The following is an 8,411-nucleotide window of genomic DNA, read 5'->3' as shown; positions in this document are numbered from 1 at the left end:
TAGATTATATAAAGAGAATAAAATATTAATTATTTGGTCACATAGTGTCTATTTGCCTTTACATGTAGTACCCCTTTCTCGATCAGACTTTTAGACTCATGTTTGACTTCTGTTGACTTTTTCAGTGGATACATTATTGTGATATTTTACTTAGACATTATGCATTATGATGATATACTGTAATTTGATTTATAGTGTATGTTTTTCATGCAATATTTCCTTATAGATGTTAAACATGATTTTTATTGGATTATTGTCATGGACTGACACATTTACTTTATACGTGCAATGCGTTATATTCATGTTTTGTGTTTGTAAGTGTATGGGGTGCAAGGGGATGATTTTCCTTCACTCACTCCAGTGAGACAGGGAACGTCATGATTCTCCTTCATCGGTGTGTATGTCGTGTCTTTTATATATGTCTATATGCACGTGTAGTTCTTTGATGTAGGGCATTGCAGTTACAAGTACCAGGTAGGTACGGGGTATCAACTCCACCTGGTTTCACAGGTCTGAGCATACCTTATTTGTCTGATGGGAGTGGAGGAGATAGTTGTTAGACCCTAAATTGACCCGCAGTTGCACTCATGTGAGTGTCATCAGTCGATCATCATTTCCCGTTTGATCGATATGCGAGTCTTGGTTCTTTGGCATTTACGTTTTGTGAGTCATTGGGTGGTTATTTCTCATTTTGCGTGCTTCCAGTTAGTTAGAAAAGTTAGTTTGAGTGAATAGTGTTATTTCATGTTGGTGTATTTGAATTAAATTAATATGCCTTAGTTATTTCATGTTGGTGTATTTAAATTAAATTAAAATACGTTTGTGATTATTGATTTAATTAACTATAATTGAGTTATTGAATTTAAATTGATAAGTGCATGTTATTTTTAAAAAGGTAATTGCATTTAATTAACAAAAAAAATAGGAAACAAAGTTAAAAAAAGTATGCTATTGGAATTTTTAGATTTTATGTTGAGTTTATTTTCAAATAAGGAAAAGAAAAATAAAATATCTCCATTGACTTTTTAGAGGAGATTAGATTTTTACTTTTTTGGAAAATTGCTATTGGTTGAATGAAACTTTAACCTAAAAGTTTTTAGGTTAAAATTTTTCATATATTTACCTAAGAGTTCACGGGAAGAGAGGAGAGGAAATTTTGGAAGCTAAGTTTGGAAAACAAAAAAATTGGAGATTGGATTTGGATTGAAGATTTTGGTGTGCAGGTTGAGGCTCATCTCAAATTTTTCTTTCAGGAGTGCATTTATAGGTTGGATATAGTTTATCTTTCATTTTGTTAAAAAAAATTAAAATGGTTTGAAAAACTTCATGTGTGTGTTTGGAATTCATGAATTTTTTATTGAAAGCTTTAAATTTAGCATAAGTTGTGGGAATTGAGTGATTTATATTTGAAATAATATTTTCCCAAATTAGTTTTGTTAATAGTGAAGAAATTGAATTTTAGAACCAAAAATTTGGTTTCTCTATGTATGTTTTCAAGTTGAGCAATTTGTTGTAAATCTTTTCATTTCAATTTTGGGGAGTAAAAGATTTATTTTTTGTTTGTATGGAGGTTTTCAGATTGTTTAAAAACAAGGGTTATACTGACCAAATTTTTACAAAGTGATGTCCCTATGTGTGTTCATGATTTTTCCATGTGTGTGAGAGCAATGAAAATTTGCATTTAATCCCCTCTATTTTGCTTAATTTTCTCTTGGATTTTGCCCAAAATCATTTAATTTGGGTCTTTTATGTATTTATTAGTATACATAAATATTTATCAAAAATTTTCATTCAAAAGAAAAAATTTATGTTCATACTCTATTTTTAGCAAAGTTAATATTTGTTGTGTAGAAAATGAAATTTAATAAATTATTATTTTTAAAAAAATATTTACCACATGGTAGGGAACCCACCTCCCCCCACCATGTGGGATGGTAGCTTCTCTACCATAGAGTAGCAATGCGCTACCATATGGTAGGCACTACTACCATATGGTAGTAGAGCTACCATTGGTAGTCGCTACTACCATATGGTAGCAGTGCTACCAAACAAACAACAATCCGCCGATTGTTATAATATTTTGTTGTTCCTTTTTACAATGCCAAAAAAAAATGTTTTTGCCAGTATATTATAATGCAGATTTATTAATATATATATATATATATATTCTTTGCGATTGCTGTTGGAAATTTTAGATTTATCCGTTAATTAAGTTAATTTTTAGATGTGGTATATATACATAATATGATATGTGTATATAAGTATCTATTCGACGAATATATAATTATGTACATCTATTTATATTATTATATATATTTAATGTGATTTTTATTATTTTTAGAAATTGTTTTATTTGAGATTTTAAATAAAATGATGCTTATGTGAAAGATGTATTATTTTAATATGAGATGTTTTATTTCATTAAGTTATTATGTTTTATACTCGTTCAAAAATAAAAGGGGGCAATTGGTTATTTGACGTTAGTTTAAATTTTAGCCTTATTAAACTAATGATGACTTCAAATTTCCTTAAAAAGGAGTGGTTGTGTTTTCTTAAATCTTAAATATCGAATTGCAAGTATATAATGATTTAATTATTTTCAAAAGATTGTTTGAATTATGATCTTTAGTGAATTTGGTATTTCTTAGCAAAGAGCTTGATTTCATTGCAATTCTTGTAGATGTTTAGTTGTCATGTGGTAGTTATTGTTGTACCCTCTTGATCAGGTGTTGTCCTTATAACCTTGTCCATGTAAACCATGTTGTGTTATGTTCCATATGGTTAACCAAGGGTTAGTAAGATTGTGTTTTTGTCACCTATTTTTTGTCGTGGTTATATGACTGTCAGTATCGCTATAGGGTTCTCGTAGAGAGATCGTGATTGTATAATGTCCTATGGGAGAGTGGATTTCGAGTGGGGATCGCACCCTAAGTGGATGGTTGGATAACCCCTCAAAAGCGAGTTAATAAGTGATAACCTAATAACTGATTAGGGGGTGGGTAGTTCTAAGCATTAAGTAAGATATTGTACCCCACACATGGTTGAGTACTCGTATAGACTCAAGATGTAGTGGGTAGGCTTGGAATGACAAACTGCCACCTTGTCTTCACGAAGGGTTGGTAGAGTCTGCACAAGTCTTGGATGGAACCAGGGGTTCAGGAAAGGTTACTAGGATAACCCAGGTTGGGGGCCGAGACCTATGGAGGCCTACCTAGGGTAACCATCACAAGCTATGCAATGACACTCTCTCCTTAGGGTCACTAGTGTATTGTGATGTTGAGTTCACCTGGAGTATTTGTGGAGTCACACTTGTATTGTCAACCATGTTTTGCTTGTGTTTACTTGAGGGTCTTCTGCTATCTCCTAGGATGGTGGGGTGGTTCCATTTTGGGATCACATGGTTAGGTGGTAGTTCCATTTCCCATCAGATGGTTATGTTTGTGCCTTCATGCAAGGATTAGCTTCACAGATAATTCTGTGGTTCATGATTTTTGGATCATCTCATGTTGAAGATTTTTGTACCTTTGAGACCTATGTAGTCATTTGTATCAGTGGTATGTTACCTTGGCATTTGGTAAAGATGTAATTTCATATGTATTATTGGAAGCCATGTAATAGTTGATTAATGTAATCTTTGTTTATTTGGATGTTTATTATATCAATTATCTTTATTCAATGTGCAAATGCTTTCTTGAAAAGAAATATATTGTAATACTTTCAATCTTTCAAATGATGAAATCTGTTGTATGAATATGATTTATTTGTGTTCAATAGGTAATGTTGGCAATTGTATGTTTTTGAGTATCCTAGGATGGATAATTGGATTAACTTTAATAGTGAGATTTAACCTTTCGAATCATTCTTCATTGGTAACCCTTTAGGAATTCTTTTTGTTAGACTTCCGCTTGTGTAATAAACATGCAATGTAGTAATTAAAGCACTTTATGTGGATTAAAATTAAAAAAAAAAAAATTATTTCACCCTTAGTTGGTTAGTTGTGTGGTTTTTTCCTTTGGGGTTCCTGATGGGGCATTACATTACATTAGCCAGAATAAATTTTTGATGAGTTCTATATGAGCTAAGTATCTTCACTAGGACAATATTTAATCAAGAAATATGGCTTCACTAAAATTGTAGTTTATATTTGTATAGGATAACAATTTTTTATGGTAATATTTCATATTTTATATTATATTTAGTTATTTTATATTTAAATAAGTTTATAGATATTGTATCTATTAAAAATTGAAGTGTTTAAGAAGGTTAAATGAGTGGCTTGTTGGTTTACCCTATTATGGAAGTGTTGAAACTTATCTTTCATGGTGTGCGGACATGAATGTTTTTGATAGGTACCCATAATAAGATGGTTGATAGATAAATCATGTTATGCGGTAAAGTTAGATGGACAACATAGAACAATAGTGAAGGAATGTCTAAAATTGATGGTTTGAATTGCGATTAAATTAACATAATATAATCAAACACAAAGTTATCATTATGAAAATAAAATAAAAGTAATATTTTTGATTTAAAATGAATTCATCTCATATGGGATAAAATGACATAACGAAAAGCTCATATGAAGACTATAATGATTCTTATTCATTCTAAATGTATGGAAGGTGTTGATTTTTTATTAGTTGACTCATACACTCATTTATTAAAGCCATTCTTCATTCTAAATGTATGGAAGGCGTTGAATTTTCTATTAATTGACTCATACACTCATATGTTAGCATGATACATCTATTGGGATTTGAATTAATGGAATTATTCCTTTAAAAGATTATTTCTTTATGGAAAGGTAAGCAAAGATTCTAGAGATATAATTCTATAGAAAGAGTTGTATTTAGTCATGCTAGTCTTAATCTATCACCCATTAAAGGTAGAAATTAATTTCCATGCTCATTGAGGATTGTTGGTTGCATGGTCTTAGAGGCCTTTAAATGGAGAAATATTGTACAAACTAATGTTTATAGTGGGTTATTTTGATTTTTTTTTCATTATATTTAACTAAAGTAAATCTTTTGAATTATCTTGTATTTCTGTATATTATTTTTAGTTATCTATTCAATCATATTGTTAGAAGTTTTTAACACCTTAGACACAAGTTGAATAAATGATGTAAATGATATTATCTCTATTGTATTTCACCTGCCATGTTTCTTTATTTTTTGTATAACACTAGTGAACAATAAGTTCAATAATATAGGATTTATCAGTCATTCCTCTAAACAATCTATTAAGGGGCTTTCTTGCTTTGGATGTTAGATAAATATACTAAGAAAAGATAAAATTTAATTAAATTTACTATCATGAAGTTTATTCCCTTTGGAACTAATAATGAAGCCAAGATTATGGGTCTCTCAAAAGGTCTCAAAGTGACTCATATCCTTAGTTTTTAAACCATTTAAATTAAAGAATAATTTCTTATGGTTATTTAGAATATGGTGAAAGGATAATTTCCATTACGACGTCTTTAGAATTTAGATTTATCAATACCTTTGAAGAAAATCTATTTAAAAAAATTATGTTTTAGACCACAATTTGTGATTCATTAATAGAATAGTGAAGGAAAATTAATATAACAATTGTTACAACATTTTCTCTAATCTTTGATAAATCCATTTAAGTGAACTATGCGAATTTAATGATACTAATATTAAGAAATCCTAAAAAAAGCTAACACAGTGACAATATTCAGATAAATATCCTACAAATATGGTTGAAGAGAAGCAAATAAATTATCCAATCTATTAGATATCAGACAAGCTAATATATCTTTTTCTTTTATCTTTAATAATTATTACCTAGATTTATTACAATCATTTGACTCTTTTACCTCTTCCATTTCAAGAAAAGGTAGGGTGTGATCCAACTATAATAGTTTTGATATGATAGATGTAATGCCCCGCTAGGAACCCCGAAGGAAAAACCCACAACACAGGTGAAACAATTTTTTTTTTTAAAGTATAAACATCATAAGTGCATTTACACAACATGCATGATAACACAAGTGAAATACTTACACCAGAATTCCTTAAGGGTAACCAATGAAGAATTAACTTCAAGAATGGATTCTACCAAACCTTAAATCTACATAAGCATCATTAACTCAATGATCACAAGAAGCCATAAGAAAATAATGATTCATCCTTGAAAGATTGAAAGGATACAATTTAATTCCACTTCAATAAGCATTTACAACATCATAAAGGAAACTGATAAAAACATCCCAACATAGGGTTACATTGCTCTTCCAATACATAGCTTCTCAAAATACATTTAAGGGTACATCTCAACCAAATACAAGGTTACATAAGATCAATATTACAATGACCACATAGGTCTCCAAATAACAATAATCTCCAACATAAGATGAATCATGAGCCACGAACCACAAAAACACCTACGAAGCCAATCCTCGCATGAAGGTACAAATCCAAACATCCAATGCGAAGTGGCACTACCACCTAACCATGTAATTCCCAAATGGAATCACCCCATCATGCTAGGAGATAGCTAAGGACCCTCAAACAAGAATAAACATGACATGGTCAACAAAACAATACGACTCCATGACAACACAATATGACTCCACAAACTCCAGGTGACTCAACATCACAAACACACAAGTGAACCAAATGAGAGAGTGTCATCACATAACTTAAGATGGATACCATGGTACAACCTCCATAGGTCCCAACTCACTGTCTTGGTAACCTCTCACGAACCTCCGGTTCCAACTAGGTCTCATGCGGACCCTACCAACCTTTCGAGAAGACAAGGTGGTCGGTTTGCCATTCCAGGCCTTCTCGCAACATTATGAGCCCTATACTAGCACACCTATGCATGAGGTACAATTATCCTGATTAATGTTATGATACTACCCACCTAATCAATTCATTAGATTACCAGCTATTATCTAACTTTCATTGGGTCGTAATGCCTACCACTTTGGGTGCAATCCCCGAGCGAAAGCCACTCTCTCAAAGGACACTAAACAAACATGGCCACTCCTCGAGGACCCTATGGTGAAGCAAGCAACCATAACACCACTGTGAAAATAAGTGGTCAAACAAGGACATATTGACTCTTGGCTAACCATAAGGCAAATACACTACATGGTTAAAACAATGAATCCAACATATATCTCTTGGTCAAAGGTACCAAATACGCCACCACAGGATGATTGGATCACAAACCGGAATAACACATAATGCACTTGCAACAACATTGATTGAAAAATTAAATAAACCACTCTTTGCGGCAGTCACATTATTCAATTTCCAAAACAATATTCCATCAAAAATGAAACCCACATTAAACATTCAATCGAATAAAAACACGAATTCCAAACAGGCATTTTAATTTGTTTCCAGAATATACTCAAATTAAACAATTTGAATTCTTACTTCATGCCTTGATTCTCATTGACAAATTTATTAACCACATAATAAAATTTACATGAAAATCACCTTTATTTTATTCAATACAAAAATCCATTCCAAAATATATTTCATTTATTAAAAAAAATTAACTTAAAGCATTGACCGGTTTGAACCGGTAAAGTACCTGGTAACGCAGGGGTTAAACCAACCTGCAGCAGTGCCACTGTCGGGGGCTGTAGGTACTACCTGTCGGTAGTACTGCTGCCGACCGGTAGTAGGTACTACCTGTCAATAGTACTGCTACCGACTGGTAGCACTGCTACTGTCGGTAGCAGTAGACTGCTACCCTGTAGCAATACTGCCGACCGATAGTACTGCTATTGTGCGGGCAACAGAGACTACCGTCTCGCGTGGTCGGACTAGCTCACCATGGGGTAGGGAAAGGCAAGAAAATAAAACAAATAAAATACATGCCTCCCAAGGCATAAAATCCATACACCCAATCGTTTATCATGAAAACGATTCTTTTCTGGAACATTTCACGACACACACATACAAAATCCCAAATCCAATTTTCTTAAATGGATATTTACCAACAAGGTAAAAGATGAAATTTAGTCCCACAAAATCCCCAAATCTATGCAACATGAAACTAGAAAGTACACAACAAGCTAAATATAGTTCATTCTTTCCAAATAGAAGAGGTAAAACAAGAAATTGATTTTCAAGATCAAATACACAACAGAAAAAGAAATGAACCATTTCCTTCGTAAAAGCAACCATGTGATATAGATTTCACAAAACCAACAATGATAAACACTATTTCTTCCATTCAAATCATTCCACAAACATCTACAGGAGGATTGCATTATTTTTTCACACACAGGAAACAAACTGAAAATACATAACAAATTCAAGCAAGAAGAGAACCTCCAACCTTGAAGCAATTAGAAAGCAAAGAGATGAAGAAATTCCAGTCTTGCAACCGAGTCAAATTTCCCAATTCCTCTAGGAAGTTTT

Source organism: Cryptomeria japonica, chromosome 6 (assembly GCF_030272615.1).
Source record: "Cryptomeria japonica chromosome 6, Sugi_1.0, whole genome shotgun sequence".
Taxonomy (NCBI): Eukaryota; Viridiplantae; Streptophyta; class Pinopsida; order Cupressales; family Cupressaceae; genus Cryptomeria; species Cryptomeria japonica.
Note: the sequence above shows the minus strand (reverse complement) of the source record.